This window comes from Scomber scombrus, chromosome 16 (genome assembly GCF_963691925.1).
Source record: "Scomber scombrus chromosome 16, fScoSco1.1, whole genome shotgun sequence".
Taxonomy (NCBI): Eukaryota; Metazoa; Chordata; class Actinopteri; order Scombriformes; family Scombridae; genus Scomber; species Scomber scombrus.
The window spans coordinates 14,754,203-14,779,526 of record NC_084985.1 but is presented as its reverse complement, the minus strand read 5'-3'; the positions used below and the strand labels follow the sequence as shown (position 1 = coordinate 14,779,526).

The 25,324-nt window shown below is 41.1% G+C and overlaps 1 protein-coding gene across 2 annotated transcripts in view; it reads right to left on the bottom strand.

Annotated features, from left to right (window-relative positions):
• The window catches only part of pag1 (phosphoprotein membrane anchor with glycosphingolipid microdomains 1), a 50,977-nt gene extending 26,519 nt beyond the window's left edge, over positions 1–24,458 (bottom strand). For both annotated transcript variants that reach the window (XM_062436517.1, XM_062436518.1), the window contains exon 1: positions 24,309–24,458. The gene's annotated coding sequence lies outside the window, so the exon portion shown is untranslated. The remainder of the gene's footprint in view (positions 1–24,308) is intronic.
• Between the last annotated feature and the right edge of the window lie 866 nt (positions 24,459–25,324).

Below are 25,324 nucleotides of genomic sequence, written 5' to 3'. Positions count from 1 at the left end.
AAAAATGCATCGGAAACACCTTCACACTCCAACACTTTCAAGGAAGCTGAGGTTGGCCGGAGGCAAATCCATTTGGACACAGTGGGCGGATAATGTGGCAAGATGTGTGGAGGAGAGAGCAGGACAGACGCTCACTGATGATGTTCACAGCCTGCAGAGGGGCCGGGAGGAAAAGTAAGAGGAATCCAGATACAGACTTTTAGAAAGTGAATAGTGCTGATTAAATGATACATATGGGTTATAATTTAAGGGAGAAACCATCATAGCAACGTGTTGGGCCACTATGAGCCTCTTGAGCCGAAATGATTGGACAATTAATGGATGAGTTGACTGACGAAAAATATTTAGAAACTTTTTTCATAATCAACTCAGGATTTAAGTCATTTTGAAGGACTTGTTGGACTTTTCTCTTTTCACCAGCTCGTATACACACACAACTGCACTCCACTCACTCAGTATACACACATATCTGAACTCTAACCCTACATGCACTCTTCCAGAGTCCCCCTTGAAATCAAGAGCCATTGCATTATAGCATTTTGCAAATTACCTCTCAATGCCTCTGAACTCAAACTCATATCAGTCCATTAGCAAAGCCCTGGACACTTAACACACTCTGCAGGACACACACACACACACACACACACACACACACACACACACACACACACACACACACACACACACACACACACACACACACACACACACACACACACACACACACACACACACTCTGGACTCCTCTGACCCCTTGAGTACTGCTGATGAGAAGCGAAATGTGTGATGCAACATATAATATCATGTTATGGTGATAATGACTTGTCTTCATGACTTGCTGAGAGTCTATCAGTGACATATATCAATTATTGCAAGTCAGACAGGATACAGGAGGTTACTGTACTGCAGACCACAAGGAGGAAGTCAATTAAAAGAAAAAGGGACAGGGTTCTGTTTAAAGAGATGCTGTGAGACCTAAACTGGCTTTTATCATTGTAATGTGGTACCGTCTCTCTTCTATAAACTAGCCAACAAAATATAAATACCAAGAAAGAGCACAAACCCAAGCAAGGTTTCCTGTGATTGTTGCTTTGGAAAATTAGGAGCGAGGTAATTCTTTAAAAAAAAAAAAGGCAACCATTTAACTGACCAAAACAGCAATGAGCAAAAAAAAATCATCTCATGAGGAGGAATTAACAGTGTGAACAGCGCCAGAGAAGAGATTGCAGATTTCGCCCTAAGCTGCTTGCAATTACCTCACTTCCTACGACAAATTTGTTGTGTGAGATTTCCTTGAAATCTCAATTAGAGGAGTTTGGAGGAGGGACAAATCACATGCCTTTCCAAAATACACACAGAAAAGAACACAGGATGACATTTCGCCTTTTAGCCTAGCTTTATGGTTCCACTTTCATCTCCCAACTGGAGTCCCTTCAAGGTTAAAGAGTGCATCAGGATGTGTGTGTTTGTGCGGGAGTGAAGTTTGACCCGGGCTAAGTGCTGGTGTGAGGACAGTTGCCAATTGTATTCCAGAGAGAAGTCTAAAAATATCCACATACACACACCTACCTTCCCAGGCAAATAAGCAAGGGAACAGAGGATAGAGAGCGAGATTCCCATGAGGAATCAGTGGAATGTAAACAGGCCACCCACACACACACACACACACACTTCAGAGTGTTTCATCAGAGGCCGTGAGACGAGTGCCTCATCTGGAAAAAGATGCCCCAGAGAACAGTCATTGGTTTACCCCTTCTGTCCCCATACTGTCCTCCCAAGAGATGACACTGGAATGAAGCTACATGCTGGGAAACACGTCAACCTTCAGAGAAATGTCCTGTGTGCAAAATCCTGCAGAATTAGTAGTACACGGATACAGATGCACTCATACTGAAGTCATGAGTGTTAAGGCAGACAACACTAAACCAGGGTTATAAGATTTAATGAAAAAGTCAGACAGTATTATTCTTATTATCCCTCAGCTCAGTGACACACACACACACCACACACACACACACACATATGCACATGCAATACTTTCATACATTCATACATTCTAATCCTATGCATGGGTGACTCGGATGAGTGACATCAGCCTTTCTCCCGTTAATAAAACCCTCTGGGCCACACACTGCAAATTCTACAATCCTGTGTGTGTGTTCAGACATATACCACTCAGTCGCAAATCACACACCCAAAATGCACTTCGGCTGCTTTTAGATGATTATAATCACTGCACACTAGTAGGCACAGCTCAAAGTTTTGAGATGTTATAAATGTTACATGTTGCTTTTAATAATGTACGATGTGATGCCTGACCCCTGCTGGCTTTAACACTTTCTCAGCCATATGACGCTATTGTTGTGTTATTAGGCCTATGGCCCACATAACCACCTGCTCTAGAAATGACTTTCTGGGTCGCTGGGGGATTACTGTAGCGCTAACGCCACAGTACAAAGTCCTAGGGGCCACAAATGGGTCAAATACTGCTTCATATCAGAGGCAGCACAAACAATGAAGTGCGTGGTAACCTTGAAAGCTTGCTCCTTTGAGATGAGAAATCCACATGGGGGCTCTTCACACTTAATTAGTAGGAACAAGTCTAGACAAGGGAAAGTAAACAGTAGCTAATTTCCTGTGTTTTGGCTTCTCCTGGCCCTGTCCTGTGGTTTGGCCTCGATGCTTAGCTTAGTTTAGCTGTGTTTGCCCTGCTCCAGAATGGCTACCGCAGCTATTGTTCTGCTGACAGGCCACTAATAAACAGCTGGTTGCAGCCCATGTCGTTGTGGCTAGTTTCGCCACAGCGACATGGGGTGCAACCAGCTGCAAAAGTGAGCAAGTGGTGCAAAAATGAAAATGGGCCCACGGGCCTTTGCAGTTGGTGCGCCTTTGAAAGGCTGTATTCCCATTGTAAGTTCCCGTTGAAATCTGGAGATTCTTTTTTTGCAGGGAGAGATTCAATACTCATTTCATCTCTCCGAGTTCTTTTATAGGTTGTTTTGTCTGCAAAGTTGGCATGCTTACAAAGCCACAAAAGCGTACGTACATGCGATATCTATCAGGGAAAGTCAACCTTCATTTTAAGTTTCATAGTGATGTCAAGGTGGAAATAGAACAGACTCACCCAGGAATCTAAAATCCAAAATGTAATGAAATGAATAGCCCAGGATTTATTGTAAAAGACTAACAGCAGTTTTATACTACTGTGAAAGTATCAGTTAGTTTCAAAAGCATCTTCCACACTGATCCCCTTATTTCACTAATTAAAAATCAGATATGAGAGACAGTCAATATGACTTTCTCTGCTTACAATATCCCTATATTGAACTGTAGTTTAACAACTTTCCATTAGGCTATATAAGCTGGAGTGTAACAGTAAAATAATGTGTCAAGCTGAGAACTCTTTCGTGTGGAGATCCGTAAAGGTAAAGGAAGTTATAACAGATGTTTGGAGTCAGCCCAAGAAGCCCCCACCTCATCCTCTTAAGATCTTTGCAGGAAATGAAAGAGATAGAGTGGAAGGGAAGTAGAAGAGGACATGAATGGACCGCTAAAGCACAACGAGCCCCTGTGAGAGTCTATTAAGCCTCCAGAGTAAAGTGCAGAATCGCAGCAGATTCGGGAGGCTGTAAAATGTTTTGTAACGGACAGTTTTTTTCCTGATATTTCCAGCTGCTGTTGTACACAAGTATACAATTGTTATTCACCTTGGAGTCTATTCCTATGAATAATTGATCAACATGTCGAGCTGTTGGTCCATATGATGATTCAATAATGAGCTCCATAGCCTTATCTTGGGATTTGTTAAGTGGAGCTTTGCACTGTTTCGGTGGGGGGGTGTTTAGATTTTACTGGTTTTACTGGTTCCAAAATAAGGAGCAGCAAAGACAGGATGGGTGAAAAGGTGGTATATGTGACATATGTTACAACCTGGACTCAAACCCACAACACACATGGTGTTCATTAGTGCGCTGACCCATGAAGAGGAACTGCTGACAGTGCAGCCAGGATTTTTTCTTTCTCTTTCACGATTTGAATGCAGCTTCATAGTCCGAAAATTACATGGAGAATGATTAGTTCATGTCGGTCATGTGTGTAGAAACTTTTTCAGTTGCTAAACAATCTCAAAAGCATTTAGTGACCAAAAACAAAAACAATTATTGAAAAATATTTGATGACATCTCTCATTATATCATGAATCATTTAACAGAAAAAAAAGAAGCTCAGTAAGCAATCAGAAACTTTAATATCGCAAGAAAGCGATATTAAAGTTCTCTCACTGCCCTCGATCCAGCTATGAATTAATTCTGAATTGAGTCCACACAGCTCAAGTATGCTATCATGTGTCTATGTGTGACCACACATCTGCTCTAGTGTGTGCGTTGTTGTATGACAAACACCCGGGGATCAAGGAAAGCTTGTTAACATCCCTCCTGATGTTCAGAGGTCGAACTCCCTCCCCGGGTCTTGTTATCGCTCGACAGGACACATCGCACCAAAGGAGCGTGTCCCAATAATAGGCTGTAAAAATGACAATCCATACCACAAGCACTCAGGGATTCCCTGCTGGATATAAAATAACCTTGAAGTGTGGCGTAAGAGCACATGAGAGACGACATACTCACACAGAGAACACACAAGTACACACATGCTTCCACAGACGCATTACGCATCCATTATCCCAGACGACTGAATGGCTTTGTACATCATTACAGTCTGTCTGGGGTGTGTGTGTTTATGTGTGTGTGACGGTTTGGCCTTATGACAAGTTAATACAACAACACGCATTCTGCAATCATGTTCACAGGGATTGAAAAGAGCAAAATGTGCTGAAGGCACTGCCAATACCTACTATAGCATTATGGTAATCCTATAATAATTGTATAGTAACTGTATCATAATCCTCAAGTTATCATAGGCTGTAAATCTGTGTTTACCCTTCATATGCTTTCAATCCATCACGTGTCACTACATGCTACAACTAAAGCAGTTTAAGGGAACAATATCTTGTAGGATTATGTTAAGTAAGTAATCTATTAAAGGACAAGGCTAGTGATTTTCTTACTGTCAACAAATCTTATGTGCAAAGCCAAACCACCAATGAACTCATTCTTTTTACAAGTGTTGTGTGTTTATCCAAAGCCAGATATACTGTATTCCTCTGTGCAGTATACCTCTGTTGTTATTCACAAACTACTAAAAACACTTCCGTGAGTCACGCCGCTAGTCTGGGTGACATGTACCTTCATCCCGGAAGAGTTTGGGAACATTTGTTTGTTAATGTTTCCAGTCTCTGGAGAGTAGTTCTGTGTAGGGCAGGAACAAAGTTTAGTTTACAGTTTCGCTAGCTTGTCGTGCTAAAATCACAATCTCTTAACTTTGTCCTGAAGTTCTTTAAAAAGTTTTACGCTGTAGCGCAAGTCAAGAGGTTGTGATATGTAGCACAACAAGCTAGCGGAACAATGTGAATGGAAGTGTGATCAGGATTGAATACAATCAGGATCTGAAATTAACACTTGCCAAGCGCCAAATGTGGATAGATTTTGTGTTTGGCGAGTAAATCTTGGAGTGAATGAATGTATGTGACACAAAAGGGCAAATTATTATGTCGACCGAATACAATATATTAGGCTTTGGATACACACACAATACTTGTAAGTAGGATCAATTTGTTTCTGGCATGGCTCTGCACATGAGATTTGTTGACAATAAGAAAATTATAGAAAATTGCCACCCTTATCCTCTCAACTCTATTGTCACCCTTCTTTGTAGAGCTCAGCTGAGGAATAGCTCGTACCCAAAAATGTCTGCAATTAGGACTTCACTGATGCAGTAATCTTCTTCTTTTTTTTTTACAAAGCTATGTTCTGTTGTGATACAGCTTTATCTCAATGTGTGCAGTTTGAAGGAGTTCACGGGTAGACTGTGACTAAAGCGCCACCAGCTGCTTTAAATACCACAGTAACGAGTCACCAGCAGCCCCTGAGTGATGAACATACAGCTCAGACAGTCCCATTCACTCTTTAACATACACACATTCACACAATCTAGCGGGAAAGTTGTGTGTGTATGTGTGTCCTGCTCATTCGTTGTAATTCTCCCATAATCCTTTACTCTGCAAAATGACACAGCTGCCAGACATATCCTCTTTGCTGGCGCCTCAAACCTCCACTCCCTCACACACACACACACACACACACACACACACACACACACACACACACACACACACACACACACACACATACACACACACATACACACACACATACACACACACACACTCTCTCGCTTTTGCTCCCGCGCTCTCACTCTACAACCACAACATAACTTAAAACAACATCAATCCCAATGGAGCATCGTGGTTATTTATGCACTTTACCATATAATAAATGACACAGTTTGTTAACAGGAATCAATCACCTACAGTGAACAAACCCATGAATTCATCACCATGACAACGTGATAATTGGAAACAAACAGGAGTTCCATTTGTATTGTACAATTTGTATTCTCGTAATTGTGAGAGAATAAAAGTTAGTGGGCTGGTTTTGACTGAAGGAGGAAGATGAAACATTGCGCTTGCTTCCTGTTTGTGTGGACAGAACACACCCTGCCTATGCAGGAGTTTTATTTAACTGTAACTATTCACAAGCATGGAAACTTCGCTTTCTAATCTCCTAATCATTTGACATTAGACTCAAGTATCTTGAAAACATAGTTGGTGCCTTTTGAGTAATACCTACTCAGGAAAGAGTACTGTGTATAAATCAACTCACCTGTAAAACAGCTTACATTTGAATCCTTACTAAATGTAAATGAATAGAATAGAATAGAATAGAATAGAAAGTCTATAAGTCTAGTCAGAGTAACGCTGCTTTTATGTAAATTGTAAATTTCTGTGACAAACTCAAACATAAATATGTGGTATAATTCATTCACAGCCTCCTCCAGGTACAACTGCAAAGAAGAGGGATGGCAAGGAAAAGGAGCAGGGAATCAAGATGTGGAGCGCCCACATGCCTAGCTGGTACTTTGGTGATGCCAGTCTGTCCATCCCTCCCCCTAGCAACCCTGTAACCCGGGGCGACAGGGCCTTGACGATGAGCAGACAGAACAGAACTCTCTGGTTCTCTATTTGCTTGTTGCCAAGAGGCTGATAATGCAGACCTTTCAGATCAACACACACACACACACACAGAGACAGGCACACAGACAGGCACACACGGGCATAGAAAAACTTGTGTGCGTATGAAAACGCAATACAAAGAAATGCACTGCAAACACCTCTCATACCTGCACACACATACACACAAAGACACGATGACAAATTGAAAAAATGAAAGACAATGTCAAGCACAAACCAATATACACACAAAAACACAAACCCCCCTCGATGCTGTTTTCCAAGTGATTGAGTTACTAAGACAGTCAATATGAAACCTCACTTTGAGAAAGAGAAATCAATGCTGCTACAGTATCCACGCAATTCATCACCAGCTAACAGCATAAGACAATTCAAAAGAGTGTGTGCCGACCAACCAGCAAAAGCCAAGAGAAGCCGGAGCATGAAGTGCAACAATGTAAAGACATTTTGATCAATAACACTCCATGTTCCTCAACACCATGTTGAGGAAATATATAACGAACAAACCAAGAGGGTAGTGCTGGGTCTGAAAAGTGAAGTTAATGCAGAAGTGCCATAAATCTGCATTCTTTCTAACGGCCAGCTGACTTCCAAAAAGAAGTTAGTTTGTCTATGGGGAAATGACCCTACTTCTCACTTTATTTACTGCCTCAGTCAGCATTTTCCTATTGAGTTTATGGTCTCACTTGCTAGTTTCAAGTATTACAATAAAGCATGATGTTCATTTTGTAAATGATGGTCCCATTTCGAGTAAAACAGACAATACAGCAGGGTATGCTTAAGGTAGCAGCTACCTTGTGATTGAAGTCGCTATCACTATAGTGGGTTCCTCCCCAGCTCCAATATGGTCACTTCTCATCACTTCTGGCTCCAAAAACCAAGATGACGACGGACCAACTTCCAAAATCGAGGAGTCCACAAATCAATGATTGACGTCACGGTTGCTATGTCCATTATTTCTTTACAGTCTCTCAATGACTCTATTTTATTACACACACACACACACACACGCACAATTTGTGAGCATCATATTGTGCATTCCAGGCAGTCTACAACACTGACTTGGATTCAGCAGCACTCTGATCTGCTTTCCTGCAAATTCTTGTTGATTGAATATATGCACGCTTGGCTGCATTGTCAAGTTGGTGAAGCACAAGTGGGCTAACTCTGCTAGAATAGATGAGCAGGCTATCTGCTCACTTCTAACCATCAGCGGATCCAAGCTGACAGTGCAGAAACAAGTGCTAAAAAAAATCTCAAGACTGAACCGGTAGAGCTGGCATCAGAGCAAATGAGATGTGAAGTTTCTGGAACGGCATCCGTATTGTTGGGAGAGCGCCACTGGAAGGCTTTAGGTTACAATCTCAGCACAGCTTCTGTTTATTGACAGAAAAAGGAAAAGAGCAGTGCTCATCTGAACACATTAAGCGGCAGCCGTTGTAATGCTAGTCTCAATACCTCATGGCAGAAAAATCACAGGCTCTCCAGAAATTTCCCCCGTTATCTCACTCTGGTACACATCCCTGCAGCAGCAGAACAGCTGGGCGGCAGAGTCTGTCTGTCTGTTGAGTTTGTGTGGCTTGAGCTAGCTATTATGGCATTAAGTCTTGAGAGTATTGTGTGTGTAACAGGCGATGCAGAGTCATTAGCGGTGTTGCTTTCAGCATACAGCATGCTTAATGAGGGGGCAAGGCCATGCTGTCTGAGTGATTAGTTACTGTAGAGGGCCAACACTGATTTGTGTGTGTGCAGGGAACGGGAGGATGGGTCTTTTAGGGGGTGTCAAACTGAGATAGACAATGGCACAAAAATCTGATTTGTATTAAATAACATCATCTTACCCACAGTCTACTATAGGTCACCTCCCATACATATGTCATAAGAAAACCCCCTTTTAAGTCTTTTAAAATGCTAGTAAGCAACACTTCGTCAAAATCAATGAAAATACTCAAAACCACTGAAACCGAAGCCACAGGCACAGAGCCAGGGATCTGTATTCAAAAGCCAAACTCTAGCCGCTTTGTTTTTTTATGAGGCATTGTGTGGCTGAGAGGAGCCTAAAAATAACCTTCATAACACGGTTGAAAAGAAGCTAATCCCCCAGCCTCATTTGTTGCTCTGAGTTAGGCTTTTAATTCACTGGTTTATGACTGGGTGTGTGTCTCTTGCCACGAGTCTGCATACAGTATGCGCGTGTCATCGCAGAGAATTGAAAAGGTGGGTGTGCAGGGATGGGGAGAGGAGCAAACTGACAAATAATATACAGTGGAGGGAGGCTGTAGTGGAATTCCCCCGTCCTCTCCTCTCTGCAGCAGCCACTGCAGCCCGTTTTTGATCAAACCTGACACAGGAGGACTGAAGAGGGATTATTTATTGTGAAATAAAAACAAGCTTCAGTGTACCAGGTCTTATTGCTCCTGGCAACCTAAGTGAAAGAGAGCAATTATTGTTACAATCATTCAAATCATAGCAACAATGCAGCAGAAACACATTGTTATGCAGTGGAAAATGAAAGTCCTAGCTACACCTCAGTGGGCAAAGATTCATAATTAGCTCCAACTAATAACATTTTCAGTAAAAACTGAGCTAGGATTATCTTTGTGTAGTCCTCTAAGTGGGGGTAGTAGAGGTGGAACAGTGAATCAGCAACTATTTTGTCATGTTATTGAATTGATTCATTGTTTCAGTCATTTTTCAAGCCTCTTAAATGTGAGGATTTGCTTTTCTTTGTCATATATGTTAGTTCATTGAATATCACTTAAAACAAGGAATCTGAACATGAAACTTTGAGCTATGGGAAATTATAACGGGCATTTCTCACAATTTTGGGACAATTAATAGCTGAGGCAATTAATAAAGAAAGTAATCATCAGGTTAATTGATTATCAAAATAATAGTTTCAGCATCAGAAGGTAAACAGTAAAATAAACCTCACAAATAAACTCTGTCTGGGTTTTATGGATTCAAGCTTCCAATCAGACGCTTTAGTGATTGAAACATGATGCTTGATTGTTCAGATGATCCCATCATTTCCCAAAACTATATAGGTTCACACACTCCTTTTAAGATGAAAGAAATAGGCTGGAAGAAAGAAAGCATTCCATTGGAAAACTTCTGAATGCCAAGAATTTCCAGGATCTGTTATGTCTAGCGATGCAGCATCGAGTAGGTCTGATTACAACTTGGATTTCCTGCTGTCACTTCCTAGTCTGTCTGAGTGTTGCCATTAGCTCTTTTCTCCAAAATTCTTCCTCCTCCCTCTCCTTTTTCTTCCCCTCTCCTCAGCTCCATCCTTCCATTCCTACATTCATCTGCATCCAGAGTAGAGCTGCAGTGAGTTTTAAGTCATTTTCCAAGAAAATTCTAAAATAAGAAAAAGAGTTCAAGCCACTTGCTTGTGCGGATTTGCTGTATTTCTCAGTTTTACGTGACAGGAAATTTGAATATTTCTGAATTTTGGACTGTGAAATTCTAAGATGTGACTTTGGGTTTTACTCTTTATTTTCTGATATTCTATAGACCAAACAACTGGAGATGATAATATACATATTAATCAATGATGAAAATGATCGTCAATTATCCATAGACAACCCTGCATTGATTTCTGAATGAGTAATACGGAAACTAAAGTAATCTCAAGTTCTCTAAGGGAGGCTTTATTTGAATTTCTGTCTCTTGTGTCCCCTCTGTACAAAGAATGTTTGCAGTTGATCATAAAAGGATGCACAGTCTCCTAGAGAGTTAAAGACCTGCAGTAGACTTCAGCTGTATATCCATAGCTTCATCCTAAACTCTGTCAACTTGAAAGAATCTACTGGAAGCTATTTTCTTCTTCTCACTGCCCAGGGTTCCACTTTTTTCTCATTTCCCTTGTCCTTTCCTATTTTCCACTTCCCTCTTCTCCTTTTCTCCTTTTCTCTCTCTGGTGTCTCTTTTCATCTTCACCCCTCCCCTATAATCCTCCATTTTCTTTAACGTTCCTCTCTTCCAATCACTTATTCTCCTTTTTTCTCCTCTCCTCGGCCCTTCAGTATTTGCAGAGAGCTCAGGGGTCTGGCTCCAGTTCAAAACCTTTTTCATGTCGCTATTCACTGCAGCTCAGCGGAGCAACCTGCTGTGGAGGGTCTCTGCAATTTTCAAGCTCACATCTCCTTCTTTTTAAAAAAGGTCTGTCCCTCGCGTTTTCTCTCTCCCTCCCTCCCCTGCACTCAGATCACTTTCTTTGCCAAAAGCTGGAAGGTAAACCACTTTCATTTTACCCTCCCTCTTGTCAAAACTCCTACTCCCACTATCGGAAGAAAACATGCAGCTTCTGCAAAGTAACCCAAGCGTTTGTAGGCATTTTTCAAATCTGCCACTCCCTGGGCCAAACATGTACATAACCTCACCGAGCTGTGAAAAAACATTATGCAAGTGAGAGATACGCCTTTGACTCAGCTGAGGGAAGAGTCAGCAATCAGGGTTCAACTGCAGTACATGACATTGATGTGCCTCTGTATTATAGAGGTGCGACCATAATTTATTTTAATCATCTCATCATTTGCTTTTTATTTTATTGATTAATCGATGCATCATTTGGTTTACACACTTGCCCCATTACAATTCACAGCTGATCTTCACATTCAAGAGACTGTCTGGAACCAGAGATATGTGTGCATTTTTCCTTGAAATATCACTTAAACAATGAATCAGTTATTCAAATTGTTGGCAATAAATTGATCTTTTCTGTTGATCTACTCCTCAAATTATTCATCAAGTCATCGTTTCAGCTTTACTGTTTATTGCTTGAAATAGGCTATTTAATCTAGTGAAGATACTTGGGTTTCAATACTGACACCAAAACAATTTTTTTTGGATCTACTGACACATACTGTAGGCTGAGAATAGACTTTGCACTGAAGTAGAAGACATCTTGGGACCAGCAGTTAAACTTTTGGTTTAATGATTCATTAGAGATGTTTTATGTATCTAATACGTGACCATAGGGGAAATTTAACCAAACAATGGTTAATAAATTATCTCTTCATATTCATAGATCAGTTATAAATCATTCCTAGGAACATACTTCTGGTTGCCTTCTGACCCAGAATAAACCCTGGACAAAAGCAACACAAAATCTGTTCTTATCAATGGCTTTTAATTGATCTTATTAACTGTTAATATAGCTATTTATTACCAAAACCAAAAACCAAAAACACCAATTTAAGCAATAAGGTGCTACAAACACAGTCCATGAAAGTATTGAGATTGATTCCCAGCGATAACTCTCCAATTTAAACCAATTCTAACAAAATTGCCTTTAAAATTGTTCAATTTAATGAATAAAGCACAACATTGCTCCCTACTCAAGGTGGACAGCATGGAGAGAAACTGTTAGCAAAGCAAACTCGCTCAATCCGTTAACTTTTCATCAGGGAATCTAAGAAAAACATCAGGGACCAACTGTCCAGGAACTGAAAGGCCCCTCGCTTACCTCAACAATCAACTCTTTGTTCTTCCACTTGGCTCAAACATCTTTTTCTCCCCTTCTATTTACTCATTCATTCACCAACTCACTTTGTCTGTATCACTCTCTCTCTCTCCTGCTGTAACTTTCTATTGTCCGTCTTTCTTCCGTTATGTTTAGACGTTGCCATTGTCTGCTCACGGACGGCAAAGCATATTTACCAGCAGCCAACAGAGGAAAACAAGCAGCCTATTCAAGCAGCCTGGTGACAGAGATGGAGAGAGGAAAGAGGAGGACGGAGTGGGAAAAAACAAGGAGAAACGTAGAGTAAATTCCCTGGATGAGTTTAAGATATAAGTAAGGCAATTCTTTTTCATTTCACAGAATACAACCTGTGCAAATAGTCCTAATTGCTTTAATTGCAGGCTTCTCGAACTTTCCTTCAATTGTCGTGTTGCATATTGTTGCATTTAGACTCGACACAAACACACACACACTGTCTGTGTCGCTCTCTCATCCTCCCACTCACACATACACACGCTCTCTGGTGACTTAATGCCCTATACTCCATTAACGAATACTGTCCCTACTGTAAACAGTCATTTGCAATCAGGCTAAAGGCTTTCCTCCAGAGAAAGATGGATAAAACTACCCAGTAATTTCCTCTGTACCAGCCACATAATAGCTTCAATCATCACACACTCTGAGCCATAAGAAAAATGATCACTTCCTTTAAAGTTGGAGCAAAGTCAGAAGTTCACCACTGAAAAGATCAACATGAAATATTCCAGAGGAAGTTAATTTATCTTAAATTGCTTCATATTTGTTTGCTGGTTCCTTACTGGAAGGTTAAACAGAGAAGCAATAATTGTCATTTCAGTACTTAACCTTATTTGTAGGAGAGTCCATTGTCATTGACACAAAAACACAAGATATTTCAAGAGACCATGTTTATGACCTTCACACACACACACACACACACACACACACACACACACACACACACACACACACACACACACACACACACACACACACACACACACACACACACACACACACACACACACACACACAATTGGAGGTCTTGTGCCCTCACTGTAAACTGTGCTACTGACCCTGCCCTGACTGCAGCCTCTGCTACTCTCTTGGGTCACATGATCAGCATTAACATACTGTATACAACTGTCTATGCTGTGAGCCAGCAGCAGCAGCAGCAGCAGCACATTATATCACAAGCAGAAGATCTGAGTGGGCAGAAACGGCTGCTGTTTCACATATCAACCTGCTTCTAAATTAAGGTCTGGTCACATCAGCATTTAAAATGCAGTGAAATAAAATAATGTCAATGGAATCACAAAATTTAGTGGACTCGCTCACAGGGGCGAAGTGAACTTAGAGCAGGAAATTTGCACCATTAAAACATATCAAACCATATTGACAGTGCTGAGCTTTGAGGTAAAGGAGAGCCAGAGTGTCCAAAATGGAGAAAGGTTATTAGCTGTGTTGCGCCACCATTTTTATTTAACCTCCTCTGTCAGAGTACAGACTGCTCCACCAAATGGTAGGCGGACAGTTATGAGACATGAGTTGATAGTAAAAATATGACTTTTGAGTAAGTGTCTGTCAGGAAGCAGACAGTTTGCTAACAGATAGGCTTATATTACTATGCCGGGGCATTTCCAGACTACGTCACCTAGTCTCTACAACCCGGCCTTTAGCACTCAAATTAATAGTTCATTGGGCATTTTTCATTATTTTAAGACATATAGCCTGGACAATTATAAGATGATAATGAAAATGATAATTAGTTGCAGCCATACCCTGAATGGAATAGAACTGAAATAAATAGGCTACTTAGTCGGTAGGCGTATTTTATCGTCATGCAGAGTTATAAATGGAGTTTGATTCTGGTCCCTTGGCTTTGTTCTGTGCATCGCCTCCTCCATTCTAAACTCGCCTCTCCGACCTCTGTCCAATCAACCGAAAAAGACCAAACCATACTTTAAAACCAGCGTTTGACCCTGGAGAGCAGCCTCTTTCACTTCATTTCCCACATTTCTTGCTTTTCTTTTTTCACCTGACTGTTCTTTACCTTCTCTTGCTACATTACTACACTGTAGAGAGTAAAATCCTTACGGAAAACAGGTTGAAAAGGCCGGCCATGTATAATCTGCCTTTTACTATTGCAATTTATCAGTGCTGAGACATGGCATAGCACGCACCCACACCTTGTTTGTCTACGGCTTATATTAATATGCCGGTGCGTACAGATAACGGGGGCATTTCCTATTATGAGCCTGCTTGGGAAAAGGGAAGAGGGAGGTACGCTTTAATTGTAAGCAGGACAGATTGTCTTTGGATCTGTGTGTGTGTGTGTGTGTGTGTGTGTGTGTGTGTGTGTGTGTGTGTGTGTGTGTGTGTGTGTGTGTGTGTGTGTGTGTGTGTGTGTGTCTGTCTGTCTGTCTGTCATAGGCTACTTTTGGGGACGAATTTCAGATTTAGGACCAGATAACTGGGGACGGATTGTCCAACTGGGGACAAAAACTGTGTCCCCAATTGGGAAAGAGCAGATTTTTGGGATCAATGGTTAAGGTTAGCATAAAGGGTTAGGGTTAGGCAAATAGTGGTGATGGTTACGGTTAGGGTAAGTCTCAAAGAAATTAATGTAAGTCTCCAAAAGTGACCATAGTCTGATATTTGTGTGTTTGTGTCTGTGTGTGCCCAATTGCCTCTGCTTAAGATCGATATCATTGGCAGCAATGCAGGTTGTCAGCCATTTCAAAGACTAAGCTAGAAAGAATTCAGAAAAAGTTGCAGGGGAGAGAAAGTAAGGGGAAAGAGCAGACAGATGGCAGAAATAGGAAGAGGAATGGAAAGGAGACAAACAGAGAGGAACTGTGAATAAGTGGTGGCAAAGATCTAGACACATAGTGGGTAGACATGCAAGACAAGATAAAAAGGAGGGACAGATGAAGGAAAAAATGAACAAAACCGGAGAAAAAAATGGCGTAAACAGACAGAAAGGACCACAGCAACAAATGAGGAAAAAAGAAGGCATAGATATAATCGTGTCAGTAGTCTCCCACAGCCAGCCTGAGGTCCTTGTTGATGGATGGAAGCCAATTCACTGGTCATCCCATCTTTCATCTGACTGCACACAGACGGAGTAAACAACCACCCTTTAGACCCCAAAACCTCCCCACACTACAGAGGTTCACTTAAAGCTATGGTATGTTCAAACAACATAGGAAGACATCCATATACACATAAGCATGAAATGCACACATACTGTATATTAGATGAATGCAAAATGTGGAAACACGGATGTCAAAAAACAACCAATGACACAAACATCTCTTTGTGTTCTATCGTTTCATCTTGTCCCCAATAACCCTTATTCAGCTCCGGACATGAACAGATATCTTATTTCTCTCCAAACACATGATGTCGAACACCTGACCTCACAAACACATGATCTCATTGGAAGAGATTCGACACTGCCTTATTGTATTGTGCCGTTTTTTGCATTATATAAACAAAAATGTCCAAGAGAGATTATTATTCATTCACTATTTTCACAAACCTTGATTGTTTTTGTAGGCAAAGATGCCCATGGGGAAATACAGAGACAGATAAGCACGCGAGAACAAACACATGCTTATATATATGAAAGACAGACAGGTGAGTCCAAGAGGAAGGTAGTCAGAAAGAGGAATAAACAAAGAAATAGATATTGTTCTCACAAAGACATAAAAACAAGAAGTCGGGGCAAAATACAGATTAGGCTCAGTGTGTGCATAGGTGTGTGCTTAATGTGCGTGTGTGTGTGTGTGTGTGTGTGTGTGTGTGTGTGTGTGTGTGTGTGTGTGTGTGTGTGTGTGTGTGTGTGTGTGTGTGTGTGTGTGAGTGTGTGTGTGCGCCCTCCCTGCAGTGCTTTAGCCAGCAGAGTGTGAGATGAGGATCCTCCCCTTGGGTGACATTATAGCATCCCACCCCTGCAATGTGTGAATGTGTGTGTGTGTGTGTGTGTGTGTGTGTGTGTGTGTGTGTGTGTGTGTGTGTGTGTGTGTGTGTGTGTGTGTGTGTGTGTGTGTGTGTGTGTGTGTGTGTGTGTGAGAGAGAGTATGTGTGTGTCTGCTGCATCAGCACCACTGCACACCGACGGGGAAGGGGCAGCCTATACACATTCACTCACACGTGTCCACTGTCCATCACCTCATGTCACCTGACCCCACTCCACACACACACACACACACACATTTCCACACACAATCATTTGGCTGTTCACATACTATACACACCTCGTTCATATTTGGCACATGCAAAGCACATTAACAAATTTCAAATGGAGCGTTTATTAGAAATAGAACCACAATTCCCATAAACCCCACTGCCTCTTTTACAGAAAGGATGTTGCTACTTGTCCCCTCCCAGTCCTTGGCACAATTCCATTTGACTGAAGAGCAAGGAGTAACAATAACAGCAGAAAGGAGCAGGGAGCAACACGAGGGAATAACATGAACCTGGGATCAGTAAAGCGGCACAAACTTGTTATGTAAAATGATTTCCCATCAAACTCCAACCTGTTTGCACACAATGTAGGAGCTATGTAAAGCATAGGAGAGAAGGAAAGTGTTTGCAGCACCTTAGTTAGGGGTATTGGGAGACCAACAGGGACTTTTCGAGAAAATAAACTCTTTTAGGTTTTCTAGAGCTCAAGATTCAGCTAACCCAAATTACAAAAAAAATCTCTGAAATGGATCTTAAAACCTCAGCAGATGAAACCGAAACTATCTCCACACAGATACCACAAGGGGTTCATGGATAAAATGTTTTTCCCAGAAGGATATATTTAATTAATATACCCCAATATGATGAATCACATATTAGATTCAGGGAGCTTTTAAATCTATAGAGTACACAGCATCCTCTATCCCCTAACAAAAAAGTAATGGGAAAAAACTAATAAAAGTTTGACAATATAATCCCTGTTCAAGCTCCATTTAGAAGTTTTTTCCAAAGCTTCCAACTGTATCACACAGACTTCATCGGATGACCTGAGCTCAGTAGATTATATTTTGGAACTTTTAGGACTTCTGGTCTTTTCTTAAAGTTAAAGGAATGGTTTGGCATTTTGGGAAATTCACTTGCTTTCTTGCTGACAGTTAGATGGGGATTGATATTCTCATCTAACTGTAGCCAAGCTAAGAGGGGGAGACTAATCTTTTAGTGAGCTATAGAAATGATGGTTGTTTTTCACATGTTTGGCTGCCAATATAGGTTCTCCTACCTGCTGGGTGAGGAGGAGGTGTATTAATTTGCTTGCAATCTGCAACCTCATGGCTAGATACTACTAAATTTTAAACACTGGTCCTTTGAAAGACGTGGTTTTTTGTTGTCGTGATTTTCCTTTATTTTTATACTGTTATGATGTCGGCTGTCTGAGTTAAACATGGTCAAAGGTCCAAAACTTGAAGTGAATGTACATAAAAATGCTCCAATCTGCTCTAAATGCTTTGTTTGCACTGTTACTTTTACTGTCTCCTTGTGACGACATCAGATTGTCCATGTAGCTGGATCGGCTTCAGGCTAAAACATGTACGGATGTATTAGAGAAGTTTCCATTTTGAGTAAAGAATGAGAGAAAGAAGTGAAATCTTACCACTGTGGTTTGTGCTGCACGTCTGCAGAGGAGCAGCTAACCAATCAGAACAAAGTGGGCTCATCAGGAGGGGCCTTAAAGAGACAGGAGCTGTTTCAGACAGAGGCGGAACAGAGGGGATACATAAAGGAACACGTTTTTTGAACTGTAAATAATGCAAAGGCACACCAGTACAGCCCCATAATATAATTATAGACCTGGAAATGTGCATGATGCTTCCCCGATTAAGCATGAAAGTTCATTCTTTACCTTGGAAAAAGTAGTTTCGCAAAAATCCAACTGAGGGTTACCATACAAGCTTTTTATTTCAACAGATCCTTCTTCAAGACAGCTGAGCAAACTCGAGCCGCTGATGAAGATCCTACACAGCAACAACTGTGTACCAGAATGCAAGTCATTTCAAATTCCTCAACCCTGTCCCCTCACTCTCTCAATGTGGCTTCTAACATCAGGGGGGAATGCGTAACGACTTGCATTACCAACAATTCTTGGAAAGAGGTACTCTGATTTCCCATTAGAGCATCCCCAAAGCAATCTCAGTTAATCGCATCTGCAGTGTTTACTTGCCTTGAACACGCCACGCTCTCCTTCAACCCTCTCGCTCTCTCTCTTTCGCTCTGTCACACTCTATCACAGAGGTGAGGTCTGTTTCAGTGCTGTTGTAGAGAGTCTGCACACAACACAAACACAGAGCAGCAGAATAGCCGAACACAAGCTGAGACACCCTGTTATCCTTGAGAAAATTGCTAAGGGCCACCTTGAGTTGATAACAGTGTGTGTGCGTGTGTGTGTGTGTGTGTGTGTGTGTGTGTGTGTGTGTGTGTGTGTGTGTGTGTGTGTGTGTGTGTGTGTGTGTGTGTGTGTGTATGTGTCAGTGTGCTGTATGTATGAAAGATGCAAACAACGGTGAAATACATGTGTGTAAGTGGAAACTGGTGTGTAGGCAAGTATGTCTGCAGTTTTAGGTGTGTGTGGGTGTTCCAAGTTGTATCCAAGATACTCATGTGTGTCCATACAGCTAGGAGCTTTTCTATGTGTGCATTGCATATAACCTGTAAGTGCATGTGCGCTTCATGCCTGTCAGCAGTCTGAGTGTTTACGTGTTTTTTGTATCTTCAGGTTACTGTGTAGTTTTGGCTGATAAGTGAGTGTGTGTTTCTTGGCAGGATCAGGCAGACTGTACGTCAGGACAAACAAGTCTGCCTTTAACAATGTGTGACATGTTTCTTACAAACACGCACACACACACGTGAGATTTGGCATTCCAACGCTTGGTATGCTAACATAATGAGCTCAGCTGCTTCGTGTCTCCAAGAAATACCTCTTGCTATTAAAACCGAAGCACATAGCATAGTGCACACACAGCACATGCAGGGAAAAAGGCTGCTGCAACCTAATTCTTTTTTAAAGCCATATGACTTAGTACACACACCACAATAACAGGCAGAGAATAGACAAGTAATCAAAGTAATGAAATAAAATGTATATACATATACATATGCTCAGAGTGATGACGCTGTATGTCACTATTACTAGATTGTCCTACCTTATGATGAATCTCTACAAAGTATAAAACTCCACATTTTGCTGAAGAGATCCATCATGGTTCACTGACTCCATCAGTCATTGATTAACAAGGTTAACGTTTCAGCTAAGCAGAGCATTAGGTAGTTTCCCTGCTTTGAATAAGCTGAGAGAAATATATAAGAAAAAAACCTTTTCAAAATGAGTATTTGTCATCTATTTTTCGACACGTGCTGCTGGTTGAACGGTGGGAATTAGCATTTCTGAGCTGAACGCAGCTCTAAAACCTGTTGAAGATTCATAAACCTGAATCTTCATTCATTAACTGTCAAGAGCGCCCTTTTTGAAGATTGTGCACTTTGTGTCCCTTAAGAAGAAGAGGCGCACTAATAACCACCACAAATGACATCTCAAAAAGCAAGTGCCCTTTACACTGTACAGAACAAATGAAAAATCAATTCTCAAAGGGTCAGTCGTGCTGAGGAGAATGAGGAGTAGATCTGTACTGTAGATCAATATCCTCTTTTTATTATTAGAATTGCTGGCTCATTTTTTTATTCTCCCCATCTGTCATGGGCTTTTTTGCCCCTTGTTCAATCCCTACTTCCCTCTCTCTGATTGAATCGCCATTTCTCGCGATCATTTCTCACTCTGAACTCTCTAATCTTTAGCAGCAGAAGGCATTTTCAGCAACCATCTCTAATTCGGCTGGAGTGAACAAGAGCAAACTAAATGGTCATTTCTCCACCAGCAAATGAATGACAGACCACATACAGCAAGATTACACATTAAAGATGGCAGCTGAAAGAGCATCAATGCATGCAGTCACGCTAAATGACAGGGCAAAATCTAAAAAAAGTCAAATGACGCTATGATCTTAAATCATGCTGCAATATTTACTACAGGATCATTACACTGCAAATAAAACAAGCTATGAATATATAGTTACACAAATAGGTGTTTCTTTCACAGTTTAGACCAAACCACTGTTTCACCACTTAATGTCCATGAGCTGCATGAGTGGCTTTTTAATATTTCCTCTTTCTGCATGGAAGGTGACAACTTTAGTGTGGGAAATGCAAAAACAAATTACATGTTTAGTTATTTCCTTGAAAGAGTTTACATATCGAACTAATGGGTTTAATATGCAAAAACTCTCCGTGATGTTTTAATGCATATACTTGAGCTACAGCAAACACCATAAAAAGATAGAAATTCAAATCTGGCTCTATAAGCTTTTATCCCATAAAATCCCCTCCTGACCAACACAGCAGTGACTACATCTAAAGTGAAAATAATTACATTTAGCTACTTTGTTCTGTGCCAGATCAATGACAGAGCAAATATTCTTTGCAACGACAGCACATAACAGTATTTTGTGTTTTCATTATACAATCCTGCTCCATCCAAAGCAAGCTTGACATTTAACAAACATTCAGTTCTTTGGTAGTCATCTGAAACACATTCTTCCTCTAGACTCAATCTTTCAGTCTAATTCCCTGAGGTGTCTCTCTCAGACAGACAGGGGTGTCAAACAGGGCGTGCAGGGTAATTGCAAAACCTGGGCTGCAGAGCCAAACACTCCACTGTTTGCCTACCAATGATGGGGAAGGGGTTCTTGCTTGTTAAAGCCTAAGTGGGTGTGAAATGTGTGTAGTCTGCTAAACGACATCTTGACTACCTATGATGAAACTTTAACAGCAGTCAAACAGAGAGCGATTACACTCCATCCTTCCAGCAGCAGGACCTTCAGGTCCTGCACAGCAACATCACTGTGTTCTCCATCAGTCCAGACACATTACGACCAGTTATAATGAGCACAGAATTACAGGCAGCTGTTCAGCCTTGCCCCTCCTGAATACGGAACAGTTCTGGTAATGCAAATGACTTTCTACAAAGTCATACTACCCCAAGGTGCTATGACTTCAAATCCTACATCCTTGATGCTGAATAGTTTTGATTTACGGTAATTTCCTGGAAACAATCAACATTTTTTGTGCCTGTATATAGATGTCGAGAGATGAGACAGACACCTATCTGGTGATTACCGGAGATCAAAATTGGAATCAGAGCAACCGAAATAGAATAACAACTATATAAGAACAACTAAACCAAAACAGCTGTATTAAAGCACAGTGTAAGTGATGGTTAAGAGAAAGAGGGGACAGTAGCTGTGATCAAAAGAAAAGGAAATGTCTCTGCGTAAACATTAGAAACAACCAACACTAGAGTGGTCAGTGGTCACAGGCCTTTTTTTACATGTATGCATGCATGATCTAGTTTAGTCTGCCTTGTTGCAGTTTGGCGAATGTTCACAGCCTTTTTTGCTCATCTCCTCTTCCCTTGTCCAAGTACGTAACCTTGTCTCCTTCCAAGTGCTATCGTGCTCCGGAGTTAAAATTGTCACAAAGCATTTGCCATGCTGCTGTCCCTTAACGTTTTCCGCCACGCAGCCAAACGCATATAGAGTGATTTAGGCGATACACAGACATTCAGCTCTGACCCTTTGACATGTGACTGTTATAAGCTGCAAAAGCCTGCCAGCTACCCTCTTATAAACAGTACAATGACATGAAAACAAGCAAAGGTCAAACACAAAGAAGGCTGAGAATTTTGAGATTTCTATAATTCACATCATTTGGCTCCTATGTTGGTCTACACTGAATGACATTCACTACAGCTGATGTGATATTTGAATTAATCTGAACTCATGCATTCAATTTTTGCACAGTTAGCAATATAGTGAAAACACGACCGTTGCCAGTTTTAGCAGAGCAGTGGATATTTGTTTACAGTGTTCCTATTAGAAGATGCAAAACACCAGTTTTCATTAATGTTTAGCGTGTAGCACAAGGAAGTTCAGTGAAAGCAACGGGAAGATGAAACAAAGTGCAAATTGTGTTTGCTGAAGTGAATGTCAACTTCTGTGAAAGCCAGGCTGCTGCAGGGTAGATGGCCTGCCAACAGCTCCTATTCAGCAACTGAACACATCAACGCAGACAGAGGGAGGGGGTTTCTATTGGTGGCTTTTGGCTCTGTATGCCTGTGTGTGTGTGTGTGTGTGTGTGTGTGTGTGTGTGTGTGTGTGTGTGTGTGTGTGTGTGTGTGTGTGTGTGTGTGTGTGTGTGTGTGTGTGTGTGTGTAGAGGGAGAATTGGGGGAAAGAAGAGAGATCTGGAGGAGAACTGACAGAGTGTGAAAAAGGGTATTTATTTATTTGACAGGTCAGCAAAGAGAACATTTCTTATTTACAATTACAGGGAAGGAAAGTTGTAGACCTGTGTGTTTGTGTGCCTCTGTGTGTGTGTCCTTAACCTCATATGTGCACATACAGTACGTGTGTGTGTTTGCCCATTCATGCATGCCAGCCCTACGCTATAAGGAGGGAGAGGCCATGTTCATGTCAGTGTCAATGAGGACAGTGCTGTTTATGCACGTCTGTGGATATCCAGGGGGGCTTAGCAGCATCCAAACATGACCATCCACATAATGTGTGTGTGTGTGTGTGTGTGTGTGTGTGTGTGTGTGTGTGTGTGTGTGTGTGTGTGTGTGTGTGTGTGTGTGTGTGTGTGTGTGTGTGTGTGTGTGTGTGTCTGCTTGCCTTGCCCATGTATGCATGCCTGTGACTAAAACCAGTCTATCTGTCACCATAGGGGGAAGTTGATTTGCATCTCAAGAACAAGTACAGGCTTATCTAGCAGTCATGAAGATCAAATAGCTCCCCATAAATGTTCTAGTGACCCTTAAAAGAACCAATCAGATGCCAATGGAAAGGCTACATTTCAAACCATATTTCATTACATGTTTGAATGTGAACATGAAAACAGCTGACTGTAACCAAGGAAACAAACAAGCAAGAGGAATAAAGGCCATTTAACCTCTGAACATCAATTAGTATCAGGGATATTAAGGTTTGTAAATCTGAAGGTAACACCAATGTTATACAATTACATTTTATATGTGGTACATTACCTGCAATATATTGAATTTCCCCCTTAAACCGAGCCCACTGCAGCAGCCTTAACGATTGAAAATGGACAGGAGACTAAAAACTAATTAGAGGACCGTTTCAACCCAAGCAAATGAAAACCGCAGAAGACACAAATATATAGGCTACACACACATCAACCTGACGACTTCTGCCAAAATATTCAAGAGAGATTATAGAATTCATCTGAATACGGCATCAGCAACCCCGCTCTGTTTTCAATTAACAGGAAACACGACATGTTTTGGTGGAAGGCAACAAGTCCTTGTTGCAGCTTGACTGTCACATTTCGTTTAACTGCGACCGCTGAGGCTGCTGCATACACACTAACTGAAGTTTCCCAACGTGCCCATCCATCCACACACACACACACACACACACACACACACACACACACACACACACACACACACACACACACACACACACACACACACACACGTATACACTCTCACTCCAGATGTGGAAATAAACAACCACGAGAAAACAATACAACTTTTACATACAGATGTGAAGATGTATAAGCGAGCGGTACTCACCAGTTAGGACTATCCAAAAATCTGCATTCGGTGGCTGCTTCAACAGAAAGTGTTTGGATTTGTTCAGTGTGTGTTTATCCTTGTCCTAAAGCTCCCGGTGTGACATTACAGAATGATGAGAGCCGTGTTTTTTTTTGTCTGTCGAGGCTACAGAGAGCAATGAGACTCTTTCTTCAGCCTGCGCACATTTCTGGACATGAGAGACTCGGAGCTGCTCAGCTCAGTCTGCTCCTCTCTGAGCTACGCCGGGCAGGACGCTGCTGCCAGGGAAGAGGAGGAGGAGGAGGAGGAGGAGGAGGAGGGCCATGGAGCAGCCGCGCTAAGCATCACGGGACGTGTAGTTCGAGATGACAACGCCTGTCTGATTGTGCAGTGGGTCCGCTGCAGGTCACTTTATCGATCAATTAAGCCCTAATTGATTTCTTGACATTCATAAGTGAATAAATTAGTATTCTGAAGTATAATGGGAAGTGTTGTCAAACTTGCATCCACTTTAATGTTCAGTTTATATTTTTTAATATAACATATAGTGAAGAAATAGCCTATTTTAATATTAAGAAATAGTGAATGTAGATGGAAATACGCACACACAATTTTAATTTAAAAAAAATGTATAGCCTATATTAGAATAGAAAAATATAGAATATAATGAGAATATAGTGAGAATAAACAGGGATCATAAAAATGCATAAAAACCTTTATATCCAGGAAGACTTGACTCTTGTTATTGTCTTTATGTTGTGTGTTGTATGTTTGAGCACTTTGAGATTCACTGTGAATGAAAAGTGCAGTACAAATTAAATGTGTTATGTATCATTCTTTATTTATATGAAGCTATATAGGTATGTACATATTAAATAAGGGCAATGTGTAGGTAATTATACGAAATAGAACAATGTACAAAATGATAGTAACACAATACAAAAACACTGAAGAAACATACAAAAAACTAAACTAAATGTCATCATTAAAAGAATTATTTGGTAACGGTATACATTTATTAGGATATAAGAAAA